At 37.7% G+C, this 17,331-nt stretch overlaps 1 pseudogene; it reads left to right on the top strand.

The window, feature by feature from the left end:
* The first annotated feature begins 13,013 nt into the window (after positions 1 to 13,013).
* LOC114036140 lies at positions 13,014 to 13,712 on the top strand (annotated as a pseudogene).
* Positions 13,713 to 17,331: the final 3,619 nt, after the last annotated feature.

Here is a 17,331-nt window from a genome sequence, read left to right as displayed (position 1 = left end):
TTGATCTTTTCTTTATTGTTTTAAGATGCTTACATGTTTCTCCCTGTGTAGCTACCATGCCTCCTTTGTATTCAGTCAACCTGTCCATACACAAATACATATAATGGGGTCCAGTATTGGCTACTAACTAGCTAAATGTTTGACCTTGTCATATTCCCAATAACTTTCTGAGCCTCAACATCTTTATCTGGAAGATGAAAAGGTTAGACTAGAAGATCATTAAAGACTCTTCCTTAATGACTTAATGCCTTAACACTTTTGTGACAAAGTTACTCATCTATAAAGGAGATATAAAGTACAGACACAAAGAACATATAAGTACTAATTGCTGCTCCATTGACTTCCATGATGACACCACATTTTCCTCTCTGGAATCTTAATGGAGTGGGATAATCTGTGCTTAAACTAAAATATTTTATCTTGGATGATTTCTTTTGACTGCTTAGCAAGTTGAGTAGCATCCAGCCTTGCAAGGGAGGAGAGAAAATAGAGCTCCAGTTAAGCCTGATTGGCTTTTAGTTGATATTTGACTTTTGTGTGGGAGATCGAACTTCCCAAGCAAGGTCTATGAGTCTGGTTAATACAGAACTTCTCTTCTAGTTGGAATTCAAAGAATTTAGTTTTAGTCCTGGAGAAATATCTAGTCCAATATGCTCACACAATTCTGTCATTTGGAAGATTCAAAGTGAGCCCTTGGTAACCTTTGCTCAGGGTTCCTTCAGGTACAAAAAACATCAGTTTCCATATCTATACAAATCAATGGTTTTGCATAATCCCCCCCCCTTTTTTAAAAAAATTCCTTAGTCAGTGTGGTGTTAGGGAAATCATAGTAGATTAAAAAGAGCAATTTAAAAGAACTATATTCAGCTCAGTCTCTTTATACACTGGGATCTTAGGAAAGGCACTAGCTGCTCTCTAGTCTTTCATTGTCTCATCTGTTAAATGGAGGTAGTAATACCTTGACTGCATCACAAGGCTCTTGTAAGGCTCACACAATGCAATATATATGAAGCTCTAGAAGCAGCATGGTGGACTGAAAAGAGCCTAGTGCAAGAACTTGGGTTCAAATCTCAGTTTTTCCACTTATTTTAGTAAATGGCGTAACTCAACATTAAAGTACTTATTATAATACAGACTCTGTTCTAGGCAGTATTTTACAAAGACAAAAGTTAAATAGACCCTAACCTATTCTATTTGGGAAAAAACCAGTATTCACGTATTGAATGTTCTTTAAAGTCACTTCTGGGGGCAACTAGATGGCACAGTGGATAGAGTGCTGGTCCTGGAGTCAGGAATACCTGAATTCAAATGTGGCCTCAGGCACTTACCAGCTGTGTGACCCTAGGCAAGTCACTTAACCCTGTTTGCCTCAGTTTCCTCATTCGTATAATGAGCTGGAGAAGGAAATGGTAAACTACTCCAATATGTCTGCCAAGAAAAAATCCAAATGGGCTCATGAAGAATTGGACATGACTGAAATGACTGAGCAACAACAAAAAGTCACTTCTAACACTGTGGTTCTGTGATACATTAAAAATGAAAAGAATTAGCCACCAGCTAACAGGCATTCTCAATGAATGATTTCAGTGTTTTTCCTGCTCTTCTATTCTCTACCTTAACTTTGAGAATGAAAACCAGAGATCTAGAAAAGACCATCAAGTGTAACCTCCTTGCTTTATAGAAAAGAAAACAGAGGTCCATTGAGATTAAATGGCTTGACTGAAGGGAGTGACAAAGGCAAGATTTGTTCTCAAATGGTCTGGCTCCAAAGCCACTGCTTTTCCCGTGACATATTGACTCGTAAGAGAAAAGTCCCAAGAAAATATTCATTACGGAAATCTATGGAGAACATCATCATAATTTTCAAGAGGTGCCCTTTAGTCGCCGATTATTGTTGTTGGGCCACTTGTAGACATCACACTGCATTATAAAGTAGTAGTCATAAAAGGGTTTGATATTGATTAAAAATAGAAAAGTAGATCATAAAGAAGACTGGGCAATACAGAAGCAAAAGTAATGGAGCTTAGTGTTTGATAAACCCAAAACATCCCTTAATAGGAAAAAAAAAACCTTCTATTTGATTTTTTCAAATGCTGGGAATACTAGAAGGCAGTACAGCCGAAATTACACTAACATTTTATACTTTATTGATAAATAAATTCAAAATGGATACTTGAACTTAATATTAAAGACCATACCATAAAAATAGAAGAGAAGCTGATCATATACCTTTCAAAGCTATAGGTGGGAGACATATTAACCGAATAAGGGATAGAGGCAACTACAAACGATAAATTTGTTTTGTGTTGTTTGGTCATAACACTTCATGACCCCATTTGGGGTTTTCTTGGCAGAGATACTGGAGTGGTTTGCCATTTCCTTCTCCAGCTCATTATGCAGATGAAGAAACTGAGGCAAACAGGATTGATTAAGTCATTTGCCCAGGGTCACACAGCTAGTGAATGTCAGAAGCCAGATTTGAACTCAGGTCTTTCTGATTCCAGTCCTGGTACTCTATTTGCTGTGCTGCCTAGGTTCCCCAGAAAAGATAAATATTTTTTATCATATGGAAATTGTAAAGCTTCCACATTAAAAAAAAATTAAGGAGAGTAGATAAATAAAGGAAACATTGTCTAGAATAGAATTTTTTCACAAAAGATTTTGACAATTAAAATATGTAAACAAATAATAGGCATTTGATATACATATGATCAGAGGTCATTTCCAATAAATAAGTTGTCAAAAGAAAGAATAGCTCCAGAAGGAATTATAAACTATTGATAACCATATGAAAGCATGCTTCTAATCATTAATAATAATAGAAGTGCAAATCAAAACAACCTCAAGATTTTGCCAAATACCCAGGAAATTAGCAATGCCCCCAAAATGGTAGTGATCAATATTGCAGGGTTCTGGAAAGCTAGGCACACTAGTGTATTTTTGTGAAACTGTCAATCAGCTGTTTATAGGAAAATAATATGCAGTTATGGAAATAAAGTGACTAAAGTATTCACAGCCTTTGACCCAGAGATCCCACTACTAGGTATATACTCTAAAGAGATCGTTAATAAGAAGAAAGGCCCCACATACAAAAAATTATAGCATCACTTTTTGTGGTAGGCAAGAATTGAAAACAAAGGATGTGTCTGTCAATTAGGTAATAACTAGACATATTGTGGTACATGAATGTAATGGAATACTATTCCTCTATAAGAAATGAGGAATGTGAGTACAGAGAAGCATGGATTGACTTACATGAACTCAAGTAAAGGGAAGTAAGCAAAGCCAAGAGAGCAATATATATATATGGCTACAATAATGTAAATGGGAAAAAAAAACAATAGCCATAAAAAATTAAAAGTGAATTTTGCTTTTTTTTTTTAAAAAAAAGCATGAATCTAAAGAAGAGAAAAGCAGTATGAGAATATATCTCCTCTGACTCCATTGCAAAAGTGGGCAGTACACAGTTAGGGAACTTGGCAATTATTTGCAGAAGTTTTTTCAATGTATGGATCAGTTTTCTTTTTTTTCTTCTTCTTCTTTTCTTTTTCTTTTTTTTTCAGCCAAAGGCAAGGTTTATTAGAACATTCATCATTTTGGGCAGACTCTTAAAGAGTCTAATCATTAGTAAGCTATTGGCTTATTGGCTAGATTATAAGAATCTAAGCAGTGGCTAGATTTTAGGAATCTGAGCAGTGGCTAGATTATAAGATTCCCAGAAGTGGCTAGATTATAAGAATCTGAGTCTCTTCATGGAGACAAAATGGACCTTATATACAGAAAAACTGTGGGAGGGATCTAGGAGTGGCCAAGTAGTTTGGGGTGACTGGAGGAGGGGTCTAAGGAGATCTGGATGGGAGTGGTTAGTAAACTGGGGTGAACAGAACTCCTGGGACCTGGACAATGGAGCCTAGCTAGGATTAAGTGTAGGCAATGGCCAGGAGCCATAGGAAGGTAAGACAATGGAGGGGAGGGGAGATTGGGTGTAGCCACATTCTTTTCTTTAAAAAATCTTTGTTATATGGGATATCTCTCCAGTGGAGGGGCATGCAAGGCAATGTAAAAGCAAAAGATGTCAACAAAAAATGCTTTAAAAAGGCAAAGATTCTTGCTATCAAATTATAAACCCATAGTGCTTAGACCTTTGAAGAGACTGATATAAATTTCATTCCTTGCAGAAATAGCCTCCACTCTACAACATACAGCCAATTGATGTGCCAGGTTAGAAGACTGTGCCTATCGAGTTAGTTTAGTTCTACCTTTCACCTGAGAATGCCAGAGATCTGTGTTTGGCTCGGCACTGCTTAACACTATCACCAGTGACTTGGATAAAAGTATGTATACAGATAGTACAACATCTCCCACTTGTAGAAGACACAAACATTTTGGATAGCGAGGAAGGATTCACAAATTTCTCAATAGGCTAGAACTTTGGGCTAAGTCAAAAAAGAGAAAACGAAATATGAGTAACAGTGAAGACTTAGATGTATTAATAATAACTTATCTGTGCAAAGGGTTTTTGTGAGTATAAAATGGGGGTAGCCTACGTAAAATGTTTTGTAAAATAAAGGGTATTCAAAAATCTTAGGACAGTTTTATTTTATTAAAGTTCAAAACTACATTAAGACTTTTGGAATGCCATGAATGAAGCAACATTTATTTCATAGAAGTAATAAAGGAAAAACAGGGATCAAAACCCAAGTCCTTTGATATGAAACCCCATGTTCTGTCTGCTGTACCATACTGTTGGGATGGTTCTATGCATTGGGTGGGGGAGGAGATGCCTGTTATTTCTTGGATGGAGGAGACTCAACATGCAGAAACACCCTCTGTAAGCTATAGACTTTTGGAGATGCCTGGGACACTGAGAGGTTAAGGGACTTTCACAGCATCTTTTAGCCATTATGTTTTAGAGGTGGGGCTTGAAGCCTGGAGGCGTCCCTGACTCTAAGGCCAGCCCTATACACTCTATGCCACAATGCCTCAAACTGGAAAGACTTCTTTAAAAAAAAAATAGAGCTCTGAGGGTAGCTAGGTGGTGCAGTGGATAGAGCACCGGCCCTGGTATTCCAAGAGGACCTGAGTTCAAATTCGGCCTCAGACACATAACACTTAGTAGCTGTGTGACCATGGGCAAGTCACTTAACCACCAGTGCCCAACCAAAAAAAAAAAAGAGTTCTCTAAAATGTAGTTTTAACCTCAGAAGATAGCAGTCTGTCTCCTTTTGCTCTCTTTTTTTCTCTTAAATGTTTACAACCTTTGAAACTTTTACAACCTTAAAGCTATGGTCATAGATTTAAATCTAGAAAGAATTTGCAGGCCATGAAGTTGAACACTCTCATTTTACAAATGAGGAAGCTGGGGCATGGACAGGTTAAATGACTTTTCCAGAGTCTTTCAGTCAATATATACTGAAGGTAGAATTTGAGCCTAGGTCTTTTGAACTCCAAGACCTAGCCCTCAAACCACTATTCCATATCTCCACTAAGACTGACTATATGTTAACCTTGTCTGTCTACATTGATATTGTTGTTTTATTTAAAAGAATGTTGAATGTTACCATCTAGCAAAAAAAAAAATGTCTCTGTTCATAAAATAAACAGTAATTTCTCCGTGTATGGTTCTGGGAGGGAAAAAAAAACAAAACCAGATACAATGAAGGGTTTACACAGTCTACTGAATAAACTGTGTATCAACCTTATAAACAAAAGGTTTCCAAACCTTAAACAGTTTAGAACATTTCTTAGTAAAATAATATGCTTCTTCTCCTAATCTCCCATTACAGATTGTAACTGCTGTTGTGTGTGTGGGTGGGTGCGCAAGAAGCAAAGAAAAACTTAGAGTTCAGAATTTAGCAAGTCCCATCAGACATGCAAGAGAAATTACTTGTTCAAGTCTGAATTCCCATAGGTAAGATGGACATGATGTGATGAGAAGATGTTTTAGCCTGAAAAAGAGAAAACTTAGAAGGCATGATGGTTTTCTTCAAATGACTGAAGGGAGAAGAATGGAGAAGAATGAGGGAATTTATACTTGTTGGCCCAAGAGGTCAGTACCAGGACTAGTGCTTGGAATTAGAGAAAAGGACATTTTAACTGATTATGAGGAAGAACACCCAAACAATTATAACTATAAATAGAATGGAATCCTCTCCTCCATTCCTTTTAACTCCCTTTTATGTATTTTCTTCTGTTTTAGAATGTAAACTCGCTGAGGGCAAGAATTGTCTTTCTTTTTGCTTTCATTTGTATCCCCAATTCTTAATTCAGTGCCTAGAACATAGAAGGCACATAATCAATTCTTGTTGACTTGTGCGGTAATAAGCTGCCCATCACTGGGGAGCTTTTGACAAAGACTAGATGGTCACTTGTTTGGGGTGTATAATTCAACAAGCTTTTGCCAAGCATCTGCTGTGTTCCAGATGCTATGCTAGAAAACAAAAATAAAACAGATTTTGCATTAGGGAGCTTCCATTTACCAGGGGAATTTTGGAAAGGGAATTTGTACTTCTTAGCAGGGTTGCATCACATATTCCCTGAGGTTCCTGCCCCTCTGGGCCTCAGAAGCTAAAACCACAAGGAGTAAACTTACTTTTGTGGGAATCAAGCTTACGGGTAGTAATTCTGCCATTTTATGAGTCAGGGATCAAGATAACTGGATTTTGCAATTAACATAAAGGAGTCTCTTTCTGAAAATTTTTCTTAGGCCCAGAATTTGAACATATGTCATTACTTGCTCAGTTAGGCAAGCTAGGAAGGTTGGGATGGGAATTTCTTGATCTTTTGCTCCTTTGTTCATTATTGTGACTGTATGTTTCTAGAGTGCCTATATCGATAAGTTTACAAATTCATTGAAATATTGAGGTGTCGTTACCATTTTTATTATTATGCCTACATAGTAACCTAAATATACACAAGCAGCCCAATCCTTACTCCCCACTTGAATATTTCTTAAATTCTCTCTTTTCAATTTAATCCTTTCTATCACCCTTACATTCATCTTCACTTCTCTGATGCTGGCTCCCAAATCTATAGTTACAGCCTTGAGCTTGCTTTTCAGTTTCCCTCTGTGGCATTTAAAAAAGTTCAAAAGACATAATTTCTGGGTAATTACTCATTTTATTAATAATGCCAGCATCTTAATAAAAAGAGGTCTGTGGCACTCTCAAATGCCAAAGATAATCATAGGGGAAAGCTCATAGTTTATATGCCCTTGGAAGAGGGGTGTTCCCAGGGGTGGCAATCAGCTCTGATTGGTTAACAATAATTGAATGAATATTATAATGAGGGGCTGAACCTATTCTAATGAACTTAGATTATGTCATTACTTCTAAATTACCCCCAGGCTTGAGCAATCTTTTCAAAGAATTCATCCTTCAACCAAACCTGAGCCAAAGGGAGTTCTACCTTAGATTAGGAGTCTGGTTTAGTTGGATGGAGTAGTAATACTAGAAGAAGAGAATGTTAATCCTATCTTCCATTAACTTTGCCCTGAAAAGATTGGACAAGGAAATAGGACAGGGGGGAAAAGCTTGGGGCTCCCCAATTTCAATAATTGGCTATTAATATGAGAGAGAAATAATCATTTCTCTCAACACCCTCCTTTCTATCTGCATGTTCAGCATCTTCTCCTGGGTTCAAAACCGCACTTATTATTCCCTGAAGTTTGTTACTTCTCTCCACTACCAAATCTACATCAATGATGCCATGATTCTCTTAGGCACCAGGAATTGAAACTTTCAAATCTTCTGTCTCCTCCTTGCCTACCCCTTTCCATCCACTTCTAGTGCTGTCAATTCTAACTGCATTGTATCTTGAATCTATGCCTAGTTTTCCATTTCTGGTACCAAAAGTCTAATTTATTATTTCATTCTCTTTCCAATAGCACCTCAACTAGTTTTCCTGCCTCTGCCCTCTTTCTCCTCTAATCTACCCTACCCTACCACAGCAGTCATCTTGATTATATGAAGCTCTGTTTGTATGACCTGCTTGCTTAAAAACCTTCAATGATCTCCTGCTGCCTACCAAACTGAGCCCAAATATTTTCTTCTGACATTCAAAACTTTCTATAGGCTGCTGTAAATCTATCTTTTTTAATCTCTGTGCCATTGTGAATACCATTCACCCTCCTCAAATATCTATCTGATGAGATTCTGTCCATCTTTAAACATCAAACTTCCAATGATAACTCCCCTATGAAGCTCCTTCTGAAAGCTACTTTGTCTCATTCCCAAGCTTGAGCCACATTTCCTGTCTTCATATTCTCATATGTCCTTGTCTCTAGTGTATATGCAATGATGAGTCTCATTGTCCAATCATATTTATTTTTATACAAGTCTTTTCCTCCACTGAGCTAGAAACTCCTTGATAATGGAGAATACATATACCTCTTGGTATCTGATCAGCACCTAATGTTATCCACTCACAAGTTGCAGATTCTTTATAATTTTTCTTAGATTAACTAAGAATGTTAGCATTAGGGTATAATCTGGGAGAATAGAAGTAGAAACAGGAATGGTTTCTTAAAGTCTCTGTCTCAAGACATTGTCATTTGCCAAATGGTAAAAATAGCTTAGCATTTAGGAGGGGGGAAATGGTATAGGTCAGTGTTTTCTGATTCTAAGTATTCCATTTAATCAATTTGCACAAGGTGATTATGGGATTTCTCATTTTTGGTGACTATCTTAATTGATCAGAAGATGAAAGACTTTTGGCAAAGATGAAGTTCTGTGGTGTTTAACATATGAGATTCTTGGAGATATGGGCTACTTTTGACTTTTTCTTATTATCCCCAGGGCTTGATATTGAGATTTAACTTAGAAAGCACTTAATAAATGCCTAGTGATTGATTGATTGATTGAATAAATCAATGCGGAGAAAAACTTTGTTCTCTTATCCATTCAGTTCAAAAACCACAAGTGTTTATTATGCCCCTGCTGTGTGCCACACCCTGAGTTAAGAACTACTGATAAAGCTAACATAAAACAGCTCTTGTCTTCAGATGAGTACAATACAACTAAACTATAAGTATAGAATAGTCACCATGTTTTAGCAGAAAGAACCACCATTTATATAAGTTTTAGGGTTAGAAAAGTACTCTATAAACATGATTTCACTTGATTCCCATAACAACCCTGGGAAGAAGGTGGTATTATTACTCTCATTTTACAGATGAGAAAACTTAAGCAGATAGGGCTTAAGAGTATTCCTCAGGGCGACAAGCCAGTAAATGGCTGAGACAGGATTTCAACTCAGATCTTCCCAGCTCTAAGTTTAGTGCCATTTCTACCATGTGACCTCACTGCTTCAAGTCTTTTTCATTCATGTTGTATTGGAAAATCATTGAACTCGGAGTCAGGTTCAAATTCTGATTCTCATACTCTGTGACCCTGAGCATATTATTACATCTTTCTGGTCCATATTTTCCTCATCTGTAAAATGGGCTTAATGTCTACATTTTCTCTACTGTTAATTCATCAACTGTAAAAACACTCAGGAGATAGCATTATTTATTTTGAAATTTCCTACTGAAAATTTTCTCCACTGTTCACATAAAAAATGTTTTAAATTAACTGGATTTGGGCTGTGGGCAAATGCTGCTTGGGTGGGTGGGGGTGCCCTCTTTATGGATGACTTTTCAGCTTTAAACTTCTAGTTCTACTAGAACTAGTTAAACATAGTTAAACAATTTCGTTCATTGTTCATTTTGGCTCAACTTTTCCACCATGTTTAAATGCCTAGCCTGACACGAGTAATACATTTTACTCTCAGGTGTAATGGTCAATGAAATGGATTTATACAGTAAATATAATTCATAGCCTTGTGCCTAGATCTACTAAGTAAGAGATGACAGGTACAAATATAATGACTGCATTATGGACTACATTTATTTATAAGATGTGGTTGAAAGAACTCCCCCAATCTTCTTTAGCAGAGCCAAAACTTTTCTTTAATATTGCGAATTTTAGAACCCTGGTAGGGAAGCAATCATCATTGCTAGCAGTGGCGAAGGCATTGTCCATAGAATTAAATGAGTGACACATTCATTTATTTATCCATCAAACATTTATTAGTGTCTTTGGCAGGAAAAGCTCTGTGGGAGGTGATACAGGTAGTACAAAAAAGATTAAGTCACAGTCACTGTCTCTAGGAAGTTTAAACAAAATCCTCAATCACCATGGGCAGTTATGTTATATGCTATAAGAGAGGTATAACTAAAGAGCTATAAGTATCCATAGAATATCCCTCAAAGGACTTGTAATTCTTTTTTCTTTTTTTTTTTTTTTGGCAATGGGGTTAAGTGACTTGCCCAGGGTCACACAGCTAGTAAGTGTCAAGTGTTTGGTCTGAGGCCAGATTTGAACACAGGTCCTCCTGACTTTAGGGTCAGTGCTCTATCCACTGCGCCACCTAGCTGCCCCTAGGACTTCTAATTCTAATAAGACATGAATAGGTCTTATATCTACAACAAATCTGGCAAGTGATGTTTCTGGTTTCTTTTGAAAAACTCTAGTGAAGAGAGAATGCACTACATCTCAAGGCAGCTCCTCTGCTCTAGTATAATTGTAATTGTTAAAAAAACTTTTTTTCCCCTTGACATCAAGAAAAAAAATTCTATTTTGCAATTTTTATCCATTACCTATCATTCTATCTTCTAAAATTACTCTTCAATAGCTATCAAAAAATACATTTACATGATAACTTTATTTTATAGTTAAAAGGAATGGCAAGTTGTTCATAATAAATTTGCAGTTTCATGTGCAATAATCTTTTAAAATTATGCTATGTTAGGAAAGTGTTTGTTTCATTCCATAAATTAAAAACAAAATCAATATATTTTTATAAATAGCTATCATGAATACCACCTTAAGTTTACTCCTTTCCAGGCTAACCTTCATTTCCTTTAGTTAATCAACACCAAGAAAAGGAAGATAGTGCTTCTGGCTGTGGGAACCAGAAAAGGTTTAGAATTATAAAAATATTTAAACTAGAAAGATCTGCCAAGATAAGTTCCCCAACCACATCAATTTGCAGATGAAAAGACACAGTTGCAGAAAATGAGTGGCTTGAGTAAGGTAAGAGAATTGGGAGATTGGCAGGACTAAACCTAGAATCATGTCAGCGCTAAGGGGTGAAAGCCTGAGCTGTGACCGGAAATGTTTGCACTCAGAGCAAGTGACACAAAATATGTCCTCAGCTGACAAAGGGGTGGCCAGGAAACATTTCACTGGAGTAGAAACCCTGAGACACTAGCATCTAGCTTCTTCGTACTTAGGGCAGAAGGGTTCATCCCATAGCAACGTAAGATAAAGAAAGATCTTACTCCTGTACCCTATTTGACAAAGTACTTCCAATAACTGGATACCAAATTAAAGACAAAATGACAGAGCACTGGTTACCCCACCCTAATTTTAGGTCTGGTGAAGGACATTTCATGAAGAGGCAACTGTTTAAGGGAAAGGATAAAAACCTGAGAAGAAAAAAAAAAGCAATCATGATATTTATTCAGGGCACAAGGAATTTTTATTTGGAAGAATCACAGGATGCATTAAGGGGAATAGTGTGAGATGGGCCAGAAGGAAAAGATTTAGCTGTAACCAAGGAGGGCTTTGAATGCCAGGCTAAAGAGTCTGTACTTTATTGAATGTAGTTAATAAAGATATACAAATTCTAATCTGTTCAGGGAGAATGGTTTCGGTAAACACAATTCATTTAAAGTCATCCCTTGCTCCAGCACAGATCTTCATTCTTATTTCTGTTTATCATGAAATATGTCCCTAGGTGTATTTTTTTCCTGTTGAAATGGACACCAAGAGCCATGAAATGTCAAAATGAGGGCTTGCTAAACTACCCACTTGAAATGCAATTTGTGCTCTCTATTTGCCTGAAATGCTTTATGAATGAGGTTTTTTGCATTCTGTATAAACAGCATAGATCAGATTTAATGTATACATAACGTTATGATGGTAATGAAATGTTCCAGGTGTCCTAGGCATTTATCAAATGGTAATATTCAAGTAGAAGTGCTTATGTGTACAAAATCAGAGTGTCTCTAGATGCCAGTGTGCTTTACATGTGCTCCCTCAGGCCTAAATACTGTGTATCAGGTTCCTTCATCAGATGGAGGTCAAACAAAATTCCATCACAGAATGGAGAAGTCTCAAGAAGACCTCCTTTTTATTTTACATTCACCTCCTTTTTATTTTACAACTGAATTCGAAGACTCATTGTGATGGTTGTTTCCTGACAACCCAGCGTTCAATCCTGGATTGAGAGTTCTCCAGGGTCTTCAAGGAAGACAGACTAATGATTCAGGACTTCGAAGGGTTAGGACTTTCTCCTGCGTTTCTCTTCTGGGAGAGGCTAGGACTTTAAGAACTTAATTTAAGAGACCATTCATTCTTTTGTGTAAATGATCCTGGCTCCGCAGTCCCGTGGCTTCCTTTGTATATCCTAGGTCATAAAATTATAGATCTATAAGTGGAAGGGACGTCAGAGGGCATCTTGTCCAATCTCCTCTTTTAATGGACAAGGAAAATGAGACCCGGAGAGATCTGGAGATTTGTCTGTTGTTGCATATGAGTAATTATTAGAAGTGGGATTTGAACCCAGGGCCTCTGACTCCAGAAACAGTATCCTTTGCTCTGTACTGCACTGTACTGAGGCATGTTCGAATGATCTATCCAGAGGCTAATTGAGCATTTTGCCAGGAAATGACATTTTGCGGCTGTAACTGGATGTATTTATTTTAGAAATTATAAAATTCTAGGAAATCATTCATTTGGGGAAGAGTATATAATTTTACTAAGCAATGGTTGGCACTTGAAACAGAGTATCTTGTTCTAACAGAACAGAAAGGATCTTGAATTTAAAGGTGGAAGGAACCTTAAAGGTTATCTAGCCCAATCCTCCCTTTCCACAGAAGAGAAAACTAACCTACACTGATTAAGTGATGTGCCCAAGGTCAACCAGTTAATAGAAGACAAAGCCAGAATTTGAACTCCTATCTGCTGATGCTAAATCCAACACTCTTTACTTTACACCATTATTTGAAAACTAAGGTTGTTCACTATTGGAAAGGGGAATATTTTCTTGTTTGTGGTTATAAGGTGGAAATTGGCCAGGTGGCCTACATTTCCTTTGGGCCACATGCCGGCAAGCTGGTAGCTATTGTGGTGTTATTGATCAGAACAGGGCTTTGGTTGATGGCCCATGCAGTGGTGTGAGGAGGCAGGCCATGCCATTTAAATGTATGCAACTTACAGACTTCGTGCTCAAGTTCCCACACGGTGCTCGTCAGAAGTATGTCCGGGCTGCTTGGGAGAAAGAAAAGATCAATACAAAATGGAAAGCCACAAGAGGACCAAGAAGATTGAAGCCAGAGAAAGGAAAGCTAAGATGACAGATTTTGACCATTACAAAGTCATGAAGGCCAAGAAATGAGAAATCGAATTTTCAAGCATGAAGTAAAGAAGCTCCAGAAGGCATCCACCCTGAAGGGGTCTCCCAAAAAGGGAGCTGCCCAGGAGGTGCTGGCCACAAAATTCTCTCCCAAGAAGGTCCCCTTGAAGAAGGCTGAGGGTCAGAAGGCCGCCCCCGGCCAGAAGGCTCAGAAGGGTCAGAAAGCCTCTGGCCAGAAGGCCCCAGTCAAGAAGGGAGCTGCCCAGAAGAGACCTGCCCAGAAAACAGCTGCTCCAAAGGCCAAAAAATAAGAGGCTGCCAGAAATCAAATAAAGGTTTTGCTATACACAAAAAAAAAGAACATGAGGGAGGAAAATAATGACAGTGATGATATTATTAATAGCTGTTATTTTTAAGCAACCTTGTGAGGTAGATGCTCTTATTATCCCTATGTTACAGATAAGGAAACTAATATTAAAAGTTGTAACTTGTCTTTAGTCAATTCTTTATTAAGGCAAACATTTATCAAGCACCTACTATATACTAGGCATTATACTAAGTGTATAAAATTTTAAAAAGACAAACAGTCCCTCTTCTCAAGGAGCTTACAATCTAATCAATGAAACAAAATGTAAACAATTAGGTACAAACAAGACATACTGGATAAAGTAGAGATAATCTCAGAGGGAACTCCAGTGTTACACACCTACTAAGTGTCTGAAGCAGAATTAAAACATAGGCCTTCCTCACTTCCAACTTAGTACTCTACTCTGTTGCCTTTGTTCAGTCATGCTCAACTTTTTTTGCTACCCCATTTGGGGTTTTCTTGGCAGAGATATTGGAATGGTTTGCCATTTCCTTTTCCAGCTCATTTTACAGATGAGGAAACTGAGGCAAACAGGATTAAGTGACTTACCCAGGGTCACACAGTTAGGAAGTGTCTGAGACCAGATTTGAACTCAGGAAGATGAATCTTCCTAACTTCAGGCCCCACACTTTATTCACTTTATCCACTGTGCCACCTAACTAACCATCCACTATGCTGCCAGTTAAGACTTCAATTGCAGCTTTTTCTGTTAAAGGAAAGGACTGACCACTGTGATGGCTCAGCTATCTCTCTGCTCTGAAATTCTATATGTTTATGACTGTATCTACCATGATATCCAATTATGGCTTATTTACTAGAATAAACATTGTTAAGAACATGACTTACACAGAGATGGAAGCAAAAGGAAAATGAAAGGTCATCTCCCTCCTAGATCTTCTCCTAGATCCCTCCCAGATCTTCCCTTTAAAGAGATACCCAGGGGAGCCATCTCATAATTTTCTCCTTGGTCACATTCTTGGACATCTCTGTCATTACCCTTCTGCCCCCTTGTCCCCACCTTACTTTTCAGCTTCCTTTTGGTGTGTGGTCTTCCCCATTAGATAGTGATCTAATTGAGGGCATGGACTTTTTTGTATCCCCAGCATTTAGCACAGTGTCTAGTACACAGTAGGTGCTTAATAAATGTTTGTTGACTGACTGACTATCTTTGTGGATTATACATGAAAATATTTCCCTCCCTTCTCCTAATTTTTTTACTGGCATAGCCCTGGGGAATGTCATATGAAACTGTATCTAGGAGAAAGTGTTGAGATGCTTTGAATCTCTAACAGATCACAAAGAATTTTTCATATATCACAGTTACTCCTAGAACTTCAAAATCCTTCTGCACAGTCAACTGTAAATCTTGAGTGTTAATCTCCCACTTGCCCATTACTTTTGTGGGCAGATCAGACAAGACCCTACGTCATAGACGTGGTGAGATAACAAGGGTATTTGAGTCCAGATCTTAATTACCTTATCAATAAAACATCATTAGGGGAATTGGAATTTGCCCAGTTTCTTAGAGTGTCCCTTATTATTTTTAAATATTTATTCATTACTGACAAATAGGGTGGCACCATGGTGAAGTGTATGGAGAGTACCTAGCAATCAGGTTTTGTCTCAGACCCAAGGCTTTGAGCAAGCTGTGTGACCTCTCAATGCCCAGGAAACTCTCTGGACCTCAGAATTACAATACAGCGACTGATCAGCAAGGCCTGGAATGTTGAGAGACTGAGAGATTCCTAGACTAATGGAATAAAAAATCTAGGTGTCCCTACCCTCCCCCCCCAAAAAAAAGAAGATCAAACACTTATATAATGTCTATGGTATCTATATTTTGTCTTTAAGTAATCTGATATGGTATAAACTTAATGTTAGTCAAGTTCAGTTATTTTTAAGGGGGCCAGAGAGAGTATTTAGTTAGTGAACTAACTAGACCAAGGAGACGACCTTTTAAACCCCATGTGGAAGAGCCACAAATATGAGAAGAGTTGATTCTGATCCAATGATCTGTTCTGCTTGGCTCTCATTGAGAGAGAAAGGAGCAATGTCTGGTTGTTGCAAAAGAGACAATCTAGGCTCGATGCCAAGAAAAACATCCTAACAATTAAAGTTAACCAAAAGTGTAATGAGCTACCGAGAGACGTGGTGGGGTCCACATCCCTGGATGGCCCTTTGCCATGGATCTTATTGTAAGTATTCTTTCCATATATCACCTGGATTATATGGCTACTGAGGTTCTTTCCAACTCTCAAATTTTTTAATTCTCTGATATGTCAACCCATTAGATTACTGGGCTTGATTTAGGTGACATGGTTAGTTGGAAAGACATTCCCTTACTTCTTCATGCCAAACTTGCTTTTTCCAGTAAAAGAATGACATTTTTTAAAACTGAAGAGTAAAGGTGTAGATTCAGAGAGAAATTGATTGGAGAATGTAACTAAAGGAAATATGTGGGGACATACATATAGGCCACCTACACTCTGTTGCTATAAGAAGCAGAAGGTTTGCCATAAACCTAGCACTGAGTACCCAAAATAGAGTCATCTACTCGAAGGTTAATAAATATTTGTTGCTTGAATGAATGAACGAATGGCCAGGAAAACAGTTACCTGCAATTTCATGATAGTAGAAAAGTTGAGGAGAGTTCATGGGGATGGTTTCAAGGTAATGGATTGATGAATGGATGAATTGATATGTGATACATATATACATATATACATTTGTTCTTGTTTAATCATTTTCAGTCACATCTGACTCTTTGTGACCCCTTTTTGGGGTTTTCTTGGCAAGATACTGAAGTCATTTGCCATTTCCTTCTCCAGCTCGTTTTACAGATGAGGAAAGTGAGGCAGGGTTAAGTGACTTGCCCAAAGTCATAGACATATCGATAAGGTAGGTAAGCATTAATTAAGTGCTTACTATGTTCTAGTCACTATGCTAAATACTAAAAACGCAATTAAAAGCCAAAAAGGTAGTATCTACCCTCATGGAGCTTGCATTCTAATGCAGGTAAAAGGGAGCTGAAAGTTAGTGGGGGCAAGGTTGCTAGGGATTAGGTGGAAAAATCGAGAGAGTTTAGAATGGAATTCAAAAGGAAGCATGTGTAGCCTAGGCACTTTATGAAATGGTGGTCCCACTGAGGGACTCATCAATCAGAGAAGAGGGCCTTTCAAGTGGAGGCATCTCCTGGGGGAGGCCACTTTTTATTTTTTTCACTTTTTTCTCTATTTTATTTTTATTTGTTTTTAGTTTTCAACATTGACTTTTATAAGGTTTTTAGTTCCAAAAAAAAGGTCATTTTCAAGGAGGTAGGGGAGTGCGGAGAAAGGTGCCAAGAGAAAAGCAGTTCTGGTAGGTAGATTTGTCAAATATGTAAAATTAGATTGCTGATTGTTAATATCATTGGATATAATGTATTTTGTAAACAGCAGCACATTTATACTTAAAGTTTTGTAATATGTTACTGATGGAAGATATTGTGTTATGGTATAATGAATACTGTATTTGCAGTCAGAAGACCTGGATTTGAATTCCATCTCTGCCCAACAAGTTACAAC

The sequence above is a fragment of the Vombatus ursinus genome, unplaced genomic scaffold, assembly GCF_900497805.2.
Source record: "Vombatus ursinus unplaced genomic scaffold, bare-nosed wombat genome assembly UNPS02009770.1, whole genome shotgun sequence".
Taxonomy (NCBI): Eukaryota; Metazoa; Chordata; class Mammalia; order Diprotodontia; family Vombatidae; genus Vombatus; species Vombatus ursinus.
The sequence above is the reverse complement of the archived record's forward strand: the minus strand, read 5'-3'. Positions and strand labels throughout refer to the sequence as shown.